The sequence below is a fragment of the Eptesicus fuscus genome, chromosome 13 (genome assembly GCF_027574615.1).
Source record: "Eptesicus fuscus isolate TK198812 chromosome 13, DD_ASM_mEF_20220401, whole genome shotgun sequence".
In the NCBI taxonomy this organism is placed as follows: domain Eukaryota; kingdom Metazoa; phylum Chordata; class Mammalia; order Chiroptera; family Vespertilionidae; genus Eptesicus; species Eptesicus fuscus.
The window spans coordinates 50443810-50466038 of record NC_072485.1 but is presented as its reverse complement, the minus strand read 5'-3'; the positions used below and the strand labels follow the sequence as shown (position 1 = coordinate 50466038).

General features: G+C 44.9%; 1 protein-coding gene across 2 annotated transcripts in view; it reads right to left on the bottom strand.

Moving 5' to 3' along the window:
- Positions 1-22229, bottom strand: part of BMAL1 (basic helix-loop-helix ARNT like 1) — a 104569-nt gene that overhangs the window by 65241 nt on the left and 17099 nt on the right. For both annotated transcript variants that reach the window (XM_028159815.2, XM_054725297.1), the window contains exon 2: positions 6697-6769. The gene's annotated coding sequence lies outside the window, so the exon portion shown is untranslated. The remainder of the gene's footprint in view (positions 1-6696; positions 6770-22229) is intronic.

Below are 22229 nucleotides of genomic sequence, written 5' to 3'. Positions count from 1 at the left end.
GCTTCTGCTATCATTGGGCTGATGGGGGCTGCCCAGTGGAGAACAAGGATTCACTAATCTAGAATGACATAAATCAATGGAAAATGTGAATAGTGGGTAATGGGCTACTGGAATGCGTGGCAGAGGGACCGTGGGGAATGGAAGAATGGGTAAGAACACCTACCCACTCAGGCACTGGGGCCAAAGCCCTGCTCACATGTCCTCAATTGATCTGGACCTGAATTTCCTTGAATGCCATCTCTGGGATAATAATGATAACACTTACCTCAGCCAAACCTGCTGAGGCCCTAATACTAAGTGGTTACCCACCAAGCACTCTGACAATGCTGGCCACAGGGTAAGCAATCACTAGGTAGTATAAAAAGGTAATGGTAGTAGTGATGATAAGACCTTATCAGGGAGGTGGAAAAGGCTTCCCAATACATCGGCTGGTATCTGAAGGGCAAATAGTCATGAACTAGGCATATCGGAAAGAAAATGCATTCCATGTGGAGGGGACGAGCTTATGGAAAGTCCCTCAAAGGGAAATTTGCATAAGTATTTCCAGGCAAGGATAGCCATCCCAATGCCTGCTGGAGCACCCTGGTCAGCAGAACACCTCTGCTTTAAAACGGCTTCTTCTTTTAGAAAGTCCTCCCAGATTACGGTGAACCTCCAATAAAAGCTGCATTCTCAGCGCAGTTTCCCAGGTCTGTGGCAGAACTAGGAAGCATCAAGCTGAAGGCCCTAAATGGAAACATGAGAATGTATTGTCTGTCTCGTAGGTGCATTGCGCCAGCACCCATGGGGAACCCAGTCATGGACTGGCATCCCTGGGGCCAGAACCTATGCCTCGGTATCACTGAGGACTGAGTGAAGATAAAGAGGCCCTTGGGCACTTCCATAGAGGACCACTCACTATCCTCAGCCCCGAGACAGAAAAGCATTCTCAGCTGAGCTGTGGGAGCAAAGCTGTCAGCTGTTAACAAGAATTATTTTCGCTAATTTGGAAAATTTGGGATTCATCCAGGCTGAAGCTGGGCAGACCTCATTCCTAAGCATTTCTTGATAGATTATTTTTCATTTTGAATTGCTATTACTATCCCATCAATAGCAGGAGTTGTGGTTGTTTTGTCTTTGTCAGCAATAAAGAATACAGAGAGGGTTCAGTTCCCTAGGCCTCGGGATGCTGGGAGACACAACAAACAGCCACAAACCCAAGCCCAGAACAACCTATGCTGCACTCAAAACAGAAGAAGGGACCCCACCAAACTCAATGGCCAATGAGCCTCCAATTTCATATACATCTGTTCATGTTATAAATCTGCTGTTTGGCTGCACAAACAGACGTGACTATTCTCACTCTTTTACAAACATTTCCTGAGCCAGGTGAACTGTGCTGGCACTGAGAACCAGAGATTGTGTGTGTGTGTGTGTGTGTGTGTGTGTGTGTGTGTGTGTGTGTGGTCCCCACCCTGAAGGAACTCAGTTTACTGAACATAACAGATAATAAGTAAATCAACAGTTATGCTGATAAATGCTCTGGGAGAGAGAAATGCAGGGTGTTCTGGAACCAGGAGGAAGGTCATATCCAGGTCACTAAGAAGTGCAGGGTGGGGAAGGAAGGTGTCCGGATAATGGAAATTTGATTGAGTTACCAAAATGGGGAGCAGGGGTGGGTCACTCCTAGGAGAGGGCCTAGCAACGGCAAAGGCACCAGGAGGTACAGGCTGTTGGAAGGTTGGACTGAGGTTAGAAATATGGGTTAGAGAGAAAGTGAAATGAGGAAGGCTGCCCAGGGCCAGATTATGAAAGAACTGCAGGCCCACTGATGGGACTTGGGTTTTCTTCTAGAAGCAATGAGAAGCCCTTGGAGAGTTTTAAGCAGAAGAAAGCCATGGACAGATTTGTGAATTAGAAATATCTTGCTGATAGAAGTATGAGAATGGCACGAGGGAGGACAAAGATGGACACAGGAAGACCAATGAAAAGGCTGTTTAAAAAAATTCCCTTCGATGAGTCCCAAAATGAAGGAGTGAAGAAGGAGAAGGCGTGAGGTGACAAATTTGAGAGACAGTCTCCACAGGACGTGGCAACTGATGGGTGATGACAGTTAAGGAAAAGGACAAAGCCAAGAATGACTCCTACAGTAGACGGAACTGAGGGGGCGTAGTCCCACCCAAGGCAGGCAACAGACACACAGAGAGAGACACATTTGCCACCAGCGGAGGGATGAGTTTGAGGTACCTGCAGGGCCACAGCTACGAGTGAGGGTTGGGAGGGGGTTTGGGGCTGAATATGTAGATGTGGGTGACTCCCAGATAGAGGAAGCAGTAGAGGAGCTCACCTGGGGAGAACACTTAGGGTGGCATGAAAGGAACCAAGCAAAACCTTATGCTTTGGACAAAGAAAAGAAAACTGGCAAAGCAGACTGCAAAGGCTAAGGTCTGGAGGACAAGGAGATGGCAGGCCAGATAAGGAGTGAGCAGACCGAGGAGGGGAAGGGAGCACTTAGCATGGCCAGAGACATGAGGTTTGGAGGGAGCCTTGCTGAGGGAACAGTTAGCTGGGTGCTAACCACCACAGCCAAGCAAAAGAATTAAACCTCAGTAGCATTATTATGACATTTTCCCCCCAAAAGCCTCATTATCTTACTTCATTTCTTGGTGAGGACTTCCTGATGACCCTAACTAAACTGTCAGCCCATTACCCTCCACTCCCTCTCTCACTTTATTTCACTTCAGAGCATTACCATGCTGCCTGCCCTTGCACTACTATGCATCTCATACCTCTAGGCTGTCTGACTGCCCCACTAGGACAGCTGCCTAATGAGGACAGAGCACTTGTCTGGTGTCATTTCTATAACCACAGTACCGAGAGCACCTTGTCCCAAGTTGTCTGGCTCATTAGAAGCAACAAATATTTAGTGAGCACATACTACATGTCTGATACCATGTAGATGCTGGGGGCACAGATGCAAACAAGACAAAACAGGGCCCTGTCCTTGGAGCTTGAAGGTGGAGGTGAGCAGAGAGAAATGCCAAGTATCGAAACAGAAAGTAGATTATAATTGCACAGAGCTAGGACCGAAATCCCACTGACATGCTTCCTTTCCAAGCCCAGGGCTGCCGCCTTCTCCAACTAAAGGAAAACGGTTTCTGGTGAAACAGTTAAAATAAGTGTGAAGTTTGGGCTTTGTCTCTTCCAGAGATCCCACACTTCTTCCACCCATTTAGTAGGTGCCTAGGAAGTGGCAACACCCACTAGAGTCTCTGAATATTTAACCGGAAGAGCTCAATCTGTCTCTAGTACTTCTATGTAAGTAGGAGGAGAAATTCTGACTTAGATGGGAGAAAACAGGGAGCAGCATAAACCAAGGGTCAGATAGAACTGGGTTCAAATCCCCTATAACCTTGGGAAGGTTACTCAACCTATGATTGGATTTCCTTATTGCTGACATGGAAATACTACTTCCCACGTCACAGGCTGTTGCAAAGATAAAGTGACAGCTAGAGAGTACTCAGCACTGTACCTGGTACACAGTGAGTGTCCCATAAATGGTGACTCTAAACCAGTTACACATGTTGCTTTTATTACTCTCTTTTAATTGCTATATTTACATAAACCAAACCACAAATGACTTAGAATTCAAACCAAAGAAGGTGCATTTGAAATAATCAGAGCATAAATTGATATCTAGTTGAATGAGTTAAAGAATTACTTCAAATTACCATATCTGAGCAGATTCTGCAGTAAGAAGTTTTATTCCGATTTCTTGGTCCTCTAAACTTAGGCAAATGTAAGTATTTCCCCAACAGATCGCATCTTGTCTCATGGCAAGAGTCCAAACACGACTGGATTCTGCAGTGCAAGTTGTGGCAGAGCTATGCACACCACACCTCAAAGGGAGCTTAAGAACACAATGCAAGCCCAATGTACACACAAACTCCCAAACACAGCTTGGTTCCAGAGAAGGAAGTGAGAACTGGTCCCAGCATGCTTTACCTGCCTCAAAGCTAAAGAACAGGTCATTTAGACATGCAAATACTGAAATCTTATGTATCTCCCTTCTTTTACCACCCAAAATCTGAGTGGTCCACTTTACTAATTCTTTATTCCTTATTTCTGTGCAACCCTGTGCAACTTGGCTTCCTTCCACTTCTACCTCTCCTCGGCCCCCCTCCTGGCATCACATATCTCAAGGCCATCTGTAACCACCTTGTCACAAATTTGGTGCCCTTCTTTCAGGTCCTTTCTCCCTGGTCCTTTTCCCTTCCTGGGACTCCCACCTTCCTAGCTCTGGTTCTTTTCTACCTTCTTCTTTCCATCCCAGAGTTGTGTGCATTCCCCAAGGCTCAGGCCTCTGTTCATCATGGGAGAACTTATTTAAACCGATGGCTCCTGTTCTATATCTCCAGGCTTTAGCCCTATTTTTCCAGTTGTCTATGAACCACTGTCATTTTGAATTCAATGTGTCTAAAACCAGACATATCAACCACGCTTCTTTACACCCGATGTCCACATTTCTGTCAATGGTACCGCTGTAAAGTCCAAGTTTAAATTTTTATCTTTGGCTCCTATCTTTAAGAAGCCTGAAAATGCTATGGTTCTCCCTTTGCAATCTCTCTTCAATTGGTCCTTTGCTCTCATTCTAACCACTCTTAACCACATGACCTCATGCCTGGATCGCTTTGACTGCCTTTGAATAGGGCTCATGCTTCTTGTCCAGGTATCAGATGAACGTTCCTAACATGTCACGTCTGCCATTTCACTTCTTTGCCCAAAATAACGTCAACAGTTCCCCACTGCCTATAGGAAAAAGACCAAATGTGTTAGACTGGCATTTAGGGATTAGAAAAGGAGTGGGCAAACTATAGCCCACAGACCAAATCTAACCCATTACCTAGTCTATAAATAAAGCTTTATTGCAGGGGTGGGGAACATCTAGCCTGCGGGCCATATAAGACCTGCAAAACCATTTGGTCTGGCCCTACCAAGACATTGGGTGAGTTAATTATTTGACGAAATATAGCAGGTTAATTGTTTTTGCTGTTAATCCTCACCCAAAGATACCTTTCCATTAATTTTTAGAGAGAATGGAAGGGAGGAAGAGAGGCAGAAAAAGAGAAACATCGATGTGAAAGAGACACATTGATTGGTTGCTTCCCACATGCTCCCTGACCATGGCCACGGATTGAGCCTGCAACCGAGGTACGTGCCCTCATCCAGAATGGAACCTGGGACTCTTCAGTCTGAGGGCCAACACTCTATCCACTAGACAAAACTGGCCAGGGCTAGCAGGCTAATTTTTAAGTTGACAATTTCATATGGCCCAGAATCTATCTATATAATAGAGGAATATGAAAATTAGCTGGGACACCATAACATCACAACCAAACATCAGGGACCTGAGGCTGCATGGCGCCTGGCAGGGGCGAGGGACCTCAGGCCATGCCCCTCGCCTGGTGGGGCTTGACGGTAACCTCAGGCCATGCGCCCCGCCCCAGCGCCAGGCTGGGAGACCTCAGGTCGCACCCCCCGCCCTGGCGCCAGGCCCGGAAGACCTCAGGCTGCGCACCCCACCCCAGCGCTGGGCGGGGGGACTCAGGCTGCACCCCCTGCCCGGCGAGCTGATGGGGGATCTCAGGCCGTACCCCCCACCCGGCAGGGCTTGACGGGGACCTCAGGCTGCACCCCCTGCGCCAGCGCTGGGCTGGGGGACCTCAGGCCGTGCCTCCTTCCCAGCAGGGCTTGACAGGGGACCTCAGGCCATGCTGCCCATCCCTGGAGCCAGACCAGGGGACCTGAGGCTGTGTTCCCCGCCCAGAAGGGCTTGACGGAGATGGGGCTGGCCAGGTCTGGGTCTCCTGTGTTTTCAAAGCTAGTGCAGGTGGTAGGTGGGGACTTGACTCTAGGTCCCGTGGCGCGCCCCAGACTCTGACAGGAGGGAGCTTTTCATATACATTTTACCAATTTTCTTTCATCTATGACACTTCTATTATAGAGAAAGGGCAAATAGCAATATTAAAGTATTTCCTCTAATTAATTCCCTTTTAATGTGCACAAATTTCGTGCACCAGGCCACTAGTGATATTATAAATATCAAAATGGCTATTGGCAAAAAAAAGTTCCCCACCCCTGCTTTATTGGAATACAGCCACACCCACTATTTATATATTATCTATGGTTGCTTTCATGCTACAATGGCAGAGTTGAGTAGCTATGACAGAGACCACATGGCCTATGAAGCCAAAAATATTTACCATTTCATCCTTTACAGAAAAGTTTGATGACCCTGGTCTAGAATAATCAAACACCAGCAGATCGTGTCAAATTTCTTGCCCATGACTCCTCTGGATGAAGTTTTTGCTTCTTTGGGTCTACTGCTGAGACCACTTTCACTGTGTCTTACACCCACTGTCTCAAGCCCAAAAAGCTTATTTCTCTCCTCCCTGGACTTCTTCCTTCAAACAAAGCCAAAGTTCCACCTCTCTATGAAGCCATCTGCATCCATCCCCTGCCTCCCTGGATGGCCTCCTCTGGCCCCCTCTCTGCAGCTCCCACAGAAGCCTATACTGACACTCCATTTCTGTGGCTCTATTCCACCTCAACTACAGGCTTCTCCAGGGTCCAGGCTTGGTAACTTCCACAGAGCACCAATGACAACTACTGATCCTTGAGAGCATCATTTTGTAAGAAGGCATCAAACAAACTTACCAATGGAGGCCTGGGATTCCACATTTGAAAAGGTAAGCTTGGGTCCAAAAGTATGCACTCTAGCCAGCACCACCTATGAAATAAGCCAATGAAATAAGAGTTTAGCTTTAAAAGAGAATATTTATACACTGTCTTTAAACTTAGAACTCCCAATAAGTTTTGATTTACCTTCCTCCCAGGATGCCCATCTCTGCTTCTCTGCCTAGAAAATGCTGCTTATCCTTCAAATCCACTGAACAGTCCTTCCCTGGAAGCCTCCCCAGGGTCCCAGGCAGGCCAGGCACACCCTCCTCCCAGCTCCCATGGAGCTCAGGTGAGATGTTTATGAAAACACTCTGGCACAATGTAGCATAATTTCTTATTTAGGAATGGGATTTCTTACACTGTAGGCTTATCAAGAAAAGAGATTTAGTAAATTCATTCCTTCCCTTTCCCCCACTTGCTTAGCACACTACGGGCATTTAGACAGTCCTCAATAAATATTTGTAAAATGGGTGGAAAAATAACCTACTCAATTCATTAACACACGCCTGAGTATCTAACATTCTGCTAGCCTGCAATTTTTACCATACAGATGCATGCCTCAATCCCACCGCTTTTAATAGGCAATGGTTTAACGGGAAGAATTAATGAGATTAATCTTCTAAATGCACACCTTTGGAATGACACTCCCTTGGGCAGAAACCTCCAGAGGCTCCCAGAATCTAAGAAGGCAAGCCCAATTCTAGAGCCAGGCTGCCAGGCCTGCACCAACTAGCCCAGCCTGATTCTGCAAGCTCATCTTGCATAGTCTCCCTCCATGAGCCCTACGAACCAGGCAAAAAGGACTGATAGCCAGTCCCTTGCCACTGGCTGGAGGTCTTCCTCTGCTTCTCTCCACATAATGTCCTTCTACAGAAATGCGATCCATTTCAAACATCATATTCCTAACCACCAAGTCATGGGATGGGGGAAGGGGGTGCGTGGAGATAAGGTTTTTTTCTCTCTGATTTTTTTTTAAATGTGATAAAGTACATATAACAGAATAAACAGGCTTAGCCATTTTTAAGTGTACAGCTCAGTGTTATTAAGTACATTCATATCGTACAACCATCACCATTCATCTCCAGAATTCCTTTCATGTGCAAAACTGAAATTTTATACCTTTATAACTCCCCTTCCCCCTTCCTTCTAGTCCCTGGCACCCAAAAATATTTGTGGAATGAACAAATGAAGACATCAATGAATTTGGCCTCGACTCTCCCCATAAAAGCCGGAAGTACTGTCCCCTTCTGCTGGACTCCCATGGTACTATCTTCCCACCTTAGATTTATTTCAATCAATCTTAAATGATCCTTTCTTTTTACACAATGGAATTCTCCTCAAGTCAGGAACTATGAATTATTTGAAAGGTTAAGCTTGGGTCCAAAAGCACAAAGACCTATCCTCCATGTTGCTAGATCTGATAGGCAGGTCTTAGTCCTCATCTTACAGCTTTTGCTACCAGTTAGTCATTCCCTCTTGTTTGACTACTCCCTTCCCCTGGCTTCCAGGATGGCAATCTTGGTTTTCCATCCACCTCATTGACTGTTTGTTCCTTTTGTTGGTTCTTCCTTGTCTCCCCGCCTCCTAATGTCAAAGTGTCCCAGGGCTCCATCCTTATTCTTTTCTCTTCTCTGTATACCCTTGGTGATCTCACCTCATCTCATCTCAGGGATTCCAATATCAGCTATATGCTGATGATGCCCAGATTTCTCTCCAAGCCTGGACCACTCCTCTGAACTCCTGCTAGTATGTCCTATTGTCTGCTTCAAGTCAAATGGACAAGAGGTCTAAGACATGTTCAATGTCTTAAGCTTCACATGTCTAACACAGACCCCTGACCTTCCTCCATACTTGCTCCCTCCAGAATCTTACCCATCTCATTTTAATCCATTGATTGTCCAATTGCACAAGCCAACAGGTTTGGAGTCATTCTTATCTCCTCTCTTTCTCTCTTATTCCACATCCAATCCTTACCAAAACTGATTTTTTTACCTCAAAATATATTCAGAATATGACCATTTCTCATCCCCTCCCCTATTACCATCCTAGATTATTGCAATAGCCTCCTAACTGGTGTCCCTGCTTCTACTCTTCATGTCATTCTTACCTCCATCCATAGTCTATTCACAATTAAAGAGGGACTCTGTAACAACGTAAGTCAAATTATGTCATTTCTTTGCTTAAAATCCTTCAAAGTCTTCCTAGCAACCATAATGTCAAAGGAATGAATGTTTCTAAAGTGGTTCAGGGGAAGGTCGGTGGGGGAGGTAGGGTTTTCAGGATACTGTCCTCTTCCCGTCCATGTATTTCTTGATTGGCAGTCCTGACTACCTCTCCTATTACCTGATTTCTTAAAGAAGGGAACCGTTTTGAAGGGAGAAAAATACAATCAATCAGCTTCCTTTTCAGTTCGTGTACCACAAGAAGCCAATAACACATTTCTCAAGAAGCAATAAGATATGCCGAGTCTGCCACCACTTAATAACTAGTTTCCAAAGATAAAACTAGCCTTCCAGAGAATAGTCATTACCCCCTTGGCGGTGGTGAATTCTCCTTAAGCCCCTCTTCTCCCTGCTCCCTCCAGCTGATCACCAAGCCTTGTGTGCCTACTTGTCCCTGGTCTCTATCCCTCTCTTCCATCTTACTGATGCTGTGGCTGGAGGTGAAATCCAAATGAATTAACTAAGGTCTCATCAGTATCCTTGGAGCTACAGCAGCCTCCTAATCAGTCTCCCCACTTCAAGTCATTTATCTATTCCAACTGCAACCTCAAACAGTTTCTGGGATGACTTTGATTAAGTCCCTGCTTAAAATTCTCCAAAGAGTTTCCTAAATTTACAATACTATATTTCTTTCAAGAACACAGTATAGTAATCCATAGTAAATATTATTTCCTTTCTAAATCTTCCCTGGATGCTTTTATTCTGCATTCTTTTTTAAAAGACCTTGTTTGCCCCAACAGGGGTGGGCAAATGAACCAGCCCAGGCTAGAATGCTCTATCTCCTTGAAACAGTGACTGGTCCAAAAGGAGTAGCACACCACCCAAGCCTGGCCAACCATAGCCTTTCTCTGGAATTGATGTATGGATTCAGAAAAAGGAATTCCCCCTTCCTGGAATGGTTAAGCTGGCGCTGTCAGCAGTGAAGCCCCCAGAAGAAGGGTGGCCTGTCTGTAGTGGAAAAGACTAATACCAACACACAAAGAATAGAAGGCAAAGAACAAAACAGACCACTGGCAATATCAATGTCCACTGTGAAACCTCTTCATTTTGTGAACTCCTAGAGTGTCCTTTCCAGTTATGGAACTAATTACTCCCTTAGTATGCCTCAGCTAGCTGGATCCCAACAGGTTCATCATGCTGTTGCCTGTATCTATGCTTTCTCCCCACATTGTTTTATTTGCCCAGAATGCACACTCTTGGATTTGTGCACAGCAGCCAGGCTTCCTCTGAGGAGCCTTCCCTGAAGGGAGGCACAGTTAGTCCAAATTTCCTGATGTGCTGTAAAATGCCTAGACTATACCCACTCTGTTGCACTTACACTTCTCCCCTGCCTTCCAAGGCTCATAGCTAGCTGACCACACTAGAAACTACAGACTCAACCTCATCTCTTCACACTTCCTCATTGCCCATGTAGACTTTCACCTTCCTTCTGCCCCATGTCCACTGTCACCTCCTACCACCTACAGAGTCAAACCCTTGGTATTAGGGCCCTTCACAAACTAGCCCCAACCTATGTCCTCTAATTTCTACCAACCACTTCCACTTCCAGGAAGATGGAGTAGACATACTTTTCTCTATTCCACCTGCTATGCACAACTAAAACTCTGGACATTATATATAAAACAAGCATAAGAAGACTCTAAAAGGCATAGTGAAGAAAGCAGACCTGTTAGGGACCTCAGGACCTAGGCAGGACACTGTGGTGAGTTCCCTGCATTTTCTTGTTGCCTCACATAGCCAAGGCTTGAAACCGAAGAAGCTGGCAACCTGGAAATGCCAACAGGCACAGAAAAAAAAAAAAGCCCCAGGAAAAGCTTGTTCCATCCAGCAAGACAAAAAACTTTTAGATAATAACTACTCTATTTCAGCCAAACACCACAGAACACTTCATGTCCCACCCACACCCCTACCAGCAAAGTGCAAATGACATTTGGAAAAAACCCTACAGCTAACAATATACTTAATGGTGAAAGACTGAATGCTTTCCCCCAAGATTAGGAATGGAAAATAATGTCCACTGTTATTCAGCATAGTACTGGAAGCCTTAGCCAGCACAAGAGGCAACAAAAAGAAATAAAAAACATACAGATTGGAAATAAATAAAACAATTTCTATTTGCAAATGATATGACTGTCTAGGTAGAAAACCCTGAGGAATAAACACATACAAATATGCCTATGACTAATTAGTGGGTTTAGCAAGGATGTGAGGATACAAGATAAAAATAAAAAGCAATATACTAGCAATGAACACGTGGACACTGAAATTAAAAATACAATAACATTCACTATCACTGAAAAAAATAAATACTTAGATGTAAACATAATTTCTTTCAACAAATCATTCTGTATACAATGCACATGAGTCTACCTCTGTCTTGAGGGTGGGGACAGTGTATTTGTTTTCCTTTCTAATAAAACCAAAATACCGAGCCATTGCCCAGCACCTACTAGACATGCAATATTTATTGCCACAGCTCATACCCTGCTCTGTTTAACATAGACTTTCTTCCCCTCTATCTCTAGTGAGATCACTGTCTATTAAAAAGTGCCATCTCTAGTTTCTACCTTGGCAGGTCATGATTGCCAAGGTAGAACCAGGGAAACTGCTCCCACTCCCAAACACACTTATGTCCTTACATGGCAGACAACAGGGATTTGAAGTGGCCTCTGTAGGCATCTCTCAATAGATAACTCCAATAGACTCACTTGCCCAAAGGCTCCAGAGAATGGTGTAACGATGTGAGACCACTGCCACTGTTGTCTCAATCATGCTCTGTGCTGGGAGGAGCTATGAATGCACCCCTCCCCCATAACAGCTCAGTTATAAATGAGAATTTCTTGCCTGTGTTAAAGAAAGTGCTGTGGAAGGGAAAAGACTATGGGAGATAGGTCAGGGCCCAGAGGGCATTCAGATTCTTTTTCCAAAATCTTTCCTTTTCTTCTTACTTCTGAGTTTAGCAAGTGAGAACAGTCATTAAGCAAAAGCCAAAACCTCAGAACAATCCTGATTCCTCTCTTCCCACACCCCACGGCCAATCCCACAGCAAAACCTGTTGTTTCGCTTTTATTATGAATTGAAAATCCAACTACTTCTTACCATCTCTACCATTACCACTACTTGGGACCTGGCTCCTCTCATTACTAACCTGGATAACTCCAATAGACTCTGACATTTTCCCCTGAGTCCTTCTTTCTCCCTCAGTCTAGTCTCAACACAGTAGCGAGAGTGATCCTTTCAAGATGTAACACAGATCATGAGTTACATCTTTCAAAACCCTGAAATGTTCCTAGTTCTCCTGGTCATTCACAAGAACCAATTCCTGACAATAACCCCAGCGGCCTGGCCACCATTACTTCTTTGGCCCCACTTTCTACCCCTCTCTTCCTCACCCTCTCTCCTCACTCCACTCCAGCCACCCTGGCAAGCTTTACTTTGCTGTTCCCATTGTCTAATGTTCTTCCCCCAGTTAAACACATGACTCACTTCACCACATTCACTATGGAATTCACTATGCTATGAGTTCACCAAACCCATTTCCTTTTTCTTGTGGGCAAGACTACACATGACTATATTTTCCAGCCTCCCTTGCAGTTTAAAGTAAACATGTGACAGAATTCTGGCCAATGGGTGGGAGGGATGTATGCTTCTTCCAGACTAGCCTATAAAATTTCACCAAAAAATCCTCTCTCTTTTTCCCCATCCTCCAGCTGAATGGAAAGAAATTTGAGAGCCTTAATGGGGACAGAGACACAAGATGGAAGGAGTGTGGGTTCCTCAATAATCATAACGAAGTAAAGCTGCTAACCAGGAGCAGCCACACTGGAATTTTTCTGTGCAAGAAATAAAGTTATCTTGGGTTCATACACTGAGATTTGGGGATTTGTTTGATACTTAACCTAACAATTTTGTTTCCCTCTCAGTGAGGCCTTCTTTGACTACTCGATTCAAAATCCTCCCAATACTTCTTAGCAGACTACCTGGCTTTGTCTATATAGTCCTTATTACCATATAGCTGTGATTTTCAACCTTTTTAATTTCATGGCACACATACACTAATTACTAAAATTCTGTGGCACACCAAAAAAATACATTTTTTGCTGATCTGACAAAAAATAGATATAATTTTGATTCATCCACACCAGATGGCTATTGTTGTGTTGGATATTGTCATTTTTTTATTTGACACTCTAAGGGACAAGAGATCAGTGCCCCTGACTAAATAGTCAAATATTGCATGTTTTAAAAATTCTTGTGGTATATCAGTTGAAAATCGCTGCCATACAGCATAATGTATATTTTATTATTACTTTTATCTATATCCCCAAATTGGAATGTAAGTTGAAGGCAGAACTTTTGCTTTTTTTCCCCCTTTCCCTTTGCTGTATCTCCTGGGTCTAGCACAGTGTCTTGCATGTTATAAAAATGTTCATTGTTGAATGGATGAATGAATGAATGGATGGATGGATGGATGGATGGATGGATGAATGAATGAACAAATATGGAGCACCTGGGTTCCAAGATCAGAAAAGTCTGAGTTGAGGCTTGGTTCTGCCATTTACTAGCTGTATGACATGGGGCAAGTTACTCTACCTCTCTAAGGCTCATTTTCCTCATCTGTAAAATGGGTGAAATAACAGCACCTTCTGTATAGAGACTGGGAATAATTAACATCATAATCATAAGTCCCTTAGCACAGTGTCTAGTAATAGCTCAGATTCCACAAATGCTAACTGCTTTGTTATCAACACAAGGCCAGAGGACGAGACTGGGTATCAGGCCTTTGCAAAGTTATTGGTAGGACCGTATTTCAGAGAGCAAGGAGCAGAATGGATATTTACATGCACAGATTCTTCTTGAAGAAATTATGGCAAACATCTAGGTAAGTGAGAATCAAGAGCTGCCTAAAAGTTCTCAGTAAATTGCCAGCGATTAGAAAAACATGACAACTGGTGTTAAGGTGATGAAAAGAGTGTGTTGAGTTTGCAGAAGAGTGTGCTGGGGCAAGAACATGACCCAAATAATGAGGGATCACTTTGTGCCTTTTAAGAAACAATTTTCACAGCAAAGCTTGAGAAAAGAGAGGCCTCTTGCATCATGGGAACAAGGTAATAAGGCTATAAAAATGAAACTCAAATAAACCACACAGAGGGCTCACATGAGCCCAGTTTTCCAGGAAAAATAGCAATTGCCACAGTGCTCAGATGAGAGAGTCGCACTTGTGCCCCAGCAGAGCAAACAGCTTTCAAAAATCGTTAGGCTGCAGGAAAGCCATGGGGTTTGCCAAATTAGCAGTACCAGCTCTCACTTGCTCCTCTCTGTCATGCTCACCTCTTTCTACTGATAAAAGGACATACCAATGCCTGTGCCTGCTTCACCATGTTCAAAACACAGAATCCTCCCACAATGAACAGCACTGTGCAGTCAGGAGAGCCCAGGCCACACTCTTCCCATGTGCAGCCAGCTGCCCCCTCCCACAGGCCTTCTTGGCTTTCTCCTGGGCTCAGACCTGCTCTCGGTCTCAACTCCGGCTTCTCCATGCAGCATTGGGCCTTGTTCACAAAGCCCCTTTCTTAAAACTCTTTCTTCTTGTGGCCCCTCAGGCTGTCACTAAACTCCCCCATCCCTACCTCTGCAATGCCTCTCATCTCTATCTGGGGCCCCTCTTCCACCTCTGCACCCCTAAATGTTGGTGCTACAAAGCCTCCAAAAATGGTGTCTGCCTACCTTTCTGGTTCTTGGGTCTGTTCTTCCTGTGTATCTGAGGTAGGAGAGCTTTGTGATTAGAAACAGATTCTTTTTTTTTTCTTTTTTTTTGGTTAATCCTCACCCAAGGATATTTTTCCATTGATTTTTAGAGAGTGGAATGGAGTGGAAGAGAGAAACATCGATGTGAAAGAGAGACATCAATCGGTTGCCTCCTGCATCCACCCTGAATAGGTCCAGGGAACCTGTAACCAAGGTATGTGCCCTTGACTGGAATTGAACCCGAGACCCTTCAGTCCACAGGCCAACACTCTATCCACTGAGCCAAACCAGCTAGGACTAGAAACAGATTCTGAGGTCAGACCCACCGGACCTAATCTTAGCTCTATAGCAGTATAATCTTGGGCAGTTAATTAATTGCTTTCTGCCTATTTCTTCACCTGTGAAATGGAAACAATGATAGCACCTCACTGGATCACTGTAGGGATTAAATGAGTTAATATGTACAAAGCTCTTAGAACCATACCTGGCATAAAGCACTACCTAGGACCACTGAAACATGTGTTCATTTCTCCAGCCAAATCCCAAACGTACTCCACGTCCTTCCATCTCCATTTCCTCTACTCAGGCCTTTTATCTTTGCTGGGAATGTCCAGCCTCCATCTCAGCCAGGCCTTTAAATAGTAGACAAAAGCAACCACTCCATAACACCTTTCTTGATTTACCTGCCCCAGGCGCCCAAAGAGATGAGATTCCTCCCTTCTCTTAACAGGGTGGGCTATTAGAGAAGGGCCCTCTTCTTAATCGCCCTTGAGTATCAGTTTTAGACTTGTTTTATCCTTCCCACTCCCAGTTCATGAGCTTCTCAGAAACAAGGATGTAGACAAGGGGGTAGTGGGTTTTCCTTCCCAAATCTTCATTCCCTGTAAACTTAGACACTGTCAAGACTCAATAAACATTTGCTGGGTTAAGTTAAAATGCACAAGCCAACCAGAGGCTGAAACAAAAGATCAGCAGGAGAGAGGATTTCAGGCTCAAAAGAGTGCCGGGGACCAAGTCAGTGTTCGGTTGTGGGCTTCATTTTAGTCATTTCCTAACGACCAACAAAAAGCCAAATCCTTTCAGCTAATTTGCAACCCACTTCCACTGCTAAGAGTACTTTCTGATAGGCTCACTCTGGTTTAGGGAGACATGTTCTCCTAAGAAATCCTATTTAATTATCCTTTTTTAGGGCATTTCTTAAAAACATCCTTAAGAAAGGATCACTGTTTATTTTATTTTGCTATTGTTTTAATCAAAGCATCAAAGATATAGGGATATAGAATTCCTCTATTTGAGCAAGTAGGTTATTCCTTAAGAGAATTTACTGCTCACCTCTACACTTCAGAACAAGCAGCAAATCATGTATTACTTGTAAGTACACAGCCTTTCACTTACATCTAAGCTCACATTACCATTAACTTGCTTCTTCATTCATGGAAAACACAACAAAGGTGTTCCTGACATTTAAAGTAAAAATTTAATATAGACTCATGACATTCTTCTTGAAAAAAAAAATTCTGATTCTTAATCTAATTTTGGGTCATTGCCATTAGCTAGATAAATGCCAACCTAATGAAATGATTCTGTAATACACAAAGATGGCTTAATGCAGCATTAGCTGAAAGAGCAAAAATTAGAAGCCATCTAAATGCCCCATTACCAGCTCATAGCTTATTGAAGACATTCCCTTGATAGAAAATGATGCAGCCATCTTAAATGAGCATAATGAAAACCAGGGAACCCCATGGAAAAGGGCTGAAGTTGCAATCTTAAGAGTAAAGGGCATGCAAATGTGTAGGGATACATGTTTGTATCATCAAGCTGAACAGATTAGGCCCAGGGTTTACAGTCAGATACAAGGAAAGTTAGGGAAAAGCTAAGAGGAAATCTCAGTAAATAGGGCTAGAGAGGATGGTGGCAGCCACAGGAAAATCAGAACCCTTGGCATGGGGCAGGGGCCCTACTTAGAAGTGTAGAGTGGGAGGCAGGAAGGGCTCCACCAAGCCAAGGTCATTTCAAGAACCCAAAGTAGGCCAGGGGAATGGGAAGAGACCTCTCTAGTTTTTCAGAATTCATCAATCCCTGGGCGAGTAAACAATTTTCAAAACCCCTAAGATGCTCAATGTCAAGCCTTGTCCTTTCCCTAGTGTGGCCACTGGGCTCCACCTGAAAGCTTGGTCCCTCCCAAGCCTCAGAGGCTAATTCTGACCCAAGGAAGGCGGGACTTAAGGGGCTGTAGCCTAGAACCCAGGGATTTTGCTTGCTTGCTGCTAATCTGACAGATAAAGAAAGTGAACCCCCAAGAAAACAAGCATCTTGGCCAAAGACACACAGAGAGTTGTTGGCCGAGCTGACACTTGAATCTGAGTTTGCCTGTATCTGAGTTTGCCTGTATCTGGGTTTAAAGCTTTTCTGGTATGAGACCGACTGATGAGTTGGACCTCTTGGCACACAGTGCAGGGCCCAACTGACGCAGTGAAAGAGTGGCTCATAGTGAATAGGTGAGCCTAACCAGGGCAGAGCAGGAAAATCCCGGTGATGCCAGGACACCCCAAAGAGAAAAAGCTTCCTCCTGCACTCCAGCCCATCCATGTCAAACCCCTACCTCTAAGTCCTTTGTTGGTTTAGAAGGCTCTGCTGCCCTATGGGTGTCAATGCTGGTCCCTCATGGCATGGCCTGTACCACAGACAACTCCATCTCTGGATAGGAGAAAAATGACTCCAGGCTTCTATCTACAACCTATGTCCCCCTTGAGTCCTACCCCTACCCCATCAGAATCCCTACTCTGGACCCAACCCCTCAACACTCACCTAAATACAAGAGACCAAACTCAATGCTCTGGCATTTAAGGTCCTCCCTCATATGGTCCAAACCATTTACCTAATCATGCCTCCCAAGGCACTCACCCCTCCCCAAAATGGACAGGGGCTGCTCCCCTGTTCCTTCGTCACTCCAGAAGTCATGCTCTCCTCCCCACCCCAAGTCCCCTAAGGGCCAGCTCAAGCTTTCTCTCATTCTCCAAGTCCTTCTCTAAACATGTTGGTATTGCTCACACTCTCTCCACTGAATGACCCCAACCACTTGGGGCCTGAGCAGCCAAAGGGCTAGACTCTCCCATATGAAACAATCAGTTTACTCAAATGCTGTGACTCAAAGAACTATGCACAGGAGGCCCTTTTCTCCCCCAAATCTGCTCTAAATATAACCTTAGCAATTCCATCATTTAAGTGGATGTCAAACTCTCCCTTGCGCCCCATGGAAGGGGTGCAAACATTAGGCAATGATGCAGGAGCCAGGACCATCGGTGAGAGTCCTGACAGATTCCGAAGCTTCTCTCACCTGCCCTGGCCATGCAGTGAGCACTTCCTGAGCTCCTATCACGTGCTGAACAGAAGGCACAGGGCACTTAAGACACAAATCCGAACAAGCCAATCTTTGCCCTGCAAAAATTCGGACTCAAGCAGAGAAAAGAGTGAAATAATCCCCACTAACGCAGTGTGATAAATGCCACACTGAGAAAGAAGGGAAGAGCAGCAAGGGAAGAGCAGAGGGAAGAGCAGCAAGGAACTGAGGCAGCATGGTTCCACGCAACCAGAGAAGGGGCTGAGAAAGGGTACAGAGAAAGCCAAAGCGGAGCTGGTCCCTGCAGGGTACTCAACAACAATAAAAATAAGGGCAGCCAGCATTTATTGGGTGCTTACTGTGTGCTAAGCACTGTACCAAACACTTCACTTGCTTGATTGCAAATTCAATTACTCTTCATGATTGAGCCCCTACTAGTTGTCAGGCACTGTTTTAGGCACTGGGGATGGAGCAGTGATCAAAATAAACACTAGACTCTGCCCTCAGAACTTGGTTCTATTGAGAAATGATAGACAATAAACCAAATAGCTAAGTAAACTGTAGAATATGTTAGATGGTGGTAAGTTCTAAGAGAAAAAGATAAAGCAGAAAAGGGAAATAGTGAACATCTGTGGGACAGTGGGCTAGGTGGTACAACTTTAAACAGGGTGACGTTTGAGTGAGGAGCTGAAGGTGAGAGTGAACAAGCCAGGCAGACAGACACCTTGGGGAAGAGCATTGGTGGCAGAGGGGCAGTCAGAGAAAGAGCTTGAACAGGAAGCATGCCTGGTATGTTTGAAGCACAGCTAGGATTCTGATGGCTGGAGCAGGAGAAGGGCAGGCAGGATCAGTGTATACAGCCACACAAGCTGTGCACTAATAGCCCAGGCGGGCACCACTCACATGCACCGCAGGGTGCTATGCAGGACCAGGCCTACTTAACCATACCCCAGGCCTTGGGGCGGACGAGGTCAGAGAAGAATCAGAAAAGCTTTGTGGACCATGCTGAGGGTTTGGCTTTTCCTCTGAGTAAGACAGGAAGCTACTGTCTAGAGGGTTCTAAGCCACAGGCATGCCCTGATCTGACCCCTTCTTCATGGGCTCACTGGGCAGAGAACACACGGTAGTAGGGCAAGGTTGGAAGCAGGAGACCACTTCAGAGGCTACTGTAATAATCACACTCAACTATATACTGTGCTACACTCAGAATCCCCTGAGGTAGGTTCAATGATCACTCTTTCATAGATAAGAGATTGGGGCTCAAGGGGATTGGTGCCCTTGACTGGGAATCGAACACGTGACCCTTTGGTTCTCGGGCTGACGCTTTAGCCACTGAGAATACTGGCCAGGGCTGCAGATATATTTCTAAAAGAAATGGTAATAAAACCAAAAGAATGGGAATAGTAACAAGCTTCCCCCAACACCCACCAGAGAAAATTTAGTAACAAAGCCTTCCTAGTGGGCCCTGGTAGGAGTGTTAAATGATCACTGTATGAATGAGCTGTTTTCTGGTTAAATGCCACTGTTCATGGGTGGGGAGCTGTAGAAGCCAAGTTGAGTCCCCAGACCCCTGCAGGGGGCAGATAACTTGAAGTTTTCCATACTGCACCAAACTGGTGCCACGCAAGCTTTTAAGGCTTTGTTCTCTAAACAGGAAGGTGGGAGGAGAAGGGCCAGAAAAGCAATCTTTAATGTCTGTAGGAGAAAGGGTGCTGAGTCTCCATGGGGGTAAGGGTCCTATTTGTCCTGGTTTTAAGAAAGAGGAGACACAAAGAGCAGGACGGATGGCCAAGTCCTAGGTCTCACAGAGACGTTTAATAAAAAGGAGACTCAGCAAGGATGCTCAGGGAAGTCACTCACATTTGCCCAATTCCAGGCTTTTCTGAGAAGCCAAGCAGACAGTGATGCATAAAGACCTATGAGAGTTAGTCAGCAAGTTCCAGAAAGGGCAATAGCACAGAAAAATAGTATAAATACATGCCAGACTCTGGGCCACCAGGAAAAGGGCTGGGGGTGGCTTGGTGATGAGGAGGCAGGGAGGCGTTAATTGAAACTAGTTTCCTGAAGGTAACAGCCCAATATTCCACTGGAGGACACCAACAGGCCGGTCCTCATTAAAAGTTGAAAGTAAGGGAGAAAATACAAGCTTGCCTTCAGACAAAGTTGCAGCATGCACAAATCTGGACCCCTATGTGCAAACTGGCTCGTCACTCTTCAGAAAGATGGACATGCTCCTGAGGCAGTCCAGAGATGGGCAGGTAGAGTGACCAAGAGAACCAGCCCAGAGCTCAGCTCTGCTTTCTCCTGCAGGCCCTGGCTGGGTCCAGGCTGACTGAATGGGAGAAGCAGCTCAGCTTTACCAAGAAGTCTCTTTTGGTTTTACCCTCCTCAACAGAAAGCACTGGGGACACACAAGGAGCCACACCTTGGAATCGTCCCAGCTCTGACTCTCCTGCTCCACTACAAATGGGCACATGGAACCACCCTAGGGGCCATTTTTACAATCTGTGATTATAAGCCTGAGAGCAGAGGTCAGGTCTGCCTTGCCCATCACTGTGCCCATCCAGTATTCAGAATAGTGGCTGCCACTCTGCAGGATCTCAACAGATGAATACATGGTTCAGGGGCTGCCTGACGTCAAGTACCAAGCAGTCATTTCCAAGAGCCATGCCTGAGCCTGCCCTGCTAGGTATGGGCCAAGTGCTGGAAGGATGGCCAGTGCCTTCCCCAAGGTTTTCAGCCAGCTCAGGGCCCTTGCTCCTTCCCTGCACTCCTGAGCGCAGCTGTTCACTGCATCCCAGGGAGCACTGCTGAGGCTACTCACATGAGCAATGACAAGGAGCAAGGATAAGCTGTTGCAGGGAAACAACAATGAGCTCTCTTCAGTTTATAAAAATGTTGGGGGGAAGAAGTCACAACCAAATCTATCAATTCATGAGCAGATGGAGGGGATGTAAACTGAGAACACTAGAAATGGAAGGGGCCTGAGAGAACGAAGGACAGGGTCACACAATCCCAGGATAACAGAGTCAGGGGTGCCCCAGGACACAGGAGTATAGGCTGAAGGAAAGAGACAGTCACACAGTGAGTAGGAAACCTGAAAAGTTCATTTCCTTAAGTGACTGTGATAAAAGCTAGTCAACTTTTAGGAGGAGTTACTCATACATCATAAACCCTTAGCTCTCTATGTTGATTTCCAGAAGGAAAACATCTTTTTTATAACAAGTTCCTTAATGCTCCGCCATAAAATAATGAGGATAGGTCTGAGTTAACTTGAGGGTTTATAGCCCAGGCCAGGTTGCTAAAAATAAAGATTCTTGCTTTGGCTAGAGAGTACTAATTTGTGGGACTAATTTTTAACTGAATTTCTATGATTACAAAAATAATACATGCTCATTGTTGAAAAATAAGAAACCACAGAGAAGAACATGAGAATAAAAATCTCCTCCAATTGCACGAGATGAGAACCACTATTAACATTTTGGTGCCTTTCCCTCCTTCTATGCCTGAGAGTTTAATAGAGCCGAGTGCATACTGTGAATATAATTTCAATTCCTGCTTTTGCCCAGTGAAATCCATTTAAAAATGCTCCAATGAGTCCTGAGAAAGAAGTTCACCCATAGAGAATAAACAAATTAAGTAACAAAATGAATAAAATAAACCCTTCATGAAGTTTAAAAATCCTGATTATTCCACTGAACCCCCATTTTCCCAGCAAAAGACAAAAAATCCTATTGCTAGAACAGAAATAGCCCTTAAACCAGAAACATTAGGCTCATCTTTGTATCCTCTTACTTCTATCATTAGTTTTAACAAATACTTACTTTGAATAAGCCACACATTTTCCCCAAATCAACAGAATTTTATAACTGCACCTGATTATTTTGAAGCAAGAAATAAAGTTTTGGTGGCCTTGGGTAGATTTCATCTTCCAGTCTTTGAGTGGAGCAAACCATTTAAAAATGATCAGTTCACATTCATGGACCATCACATACAAATGAAAGTCCTACTGCCAGTTTTGTTGTACTCTGTCACCTAAACTGTGGTGTCAGCAAATGGTCTTTCCAAGGACAAATTATATGTCATATGCCACCCAGTCAGGAGTTGTCCTGGTGTCTGCCCACACCCTGGTGGGGTTTTACATGTGAGCCCAAGGCCTTGGCCAGTGGAGAGCAGAAAAACCTTTCTGCCTAGCA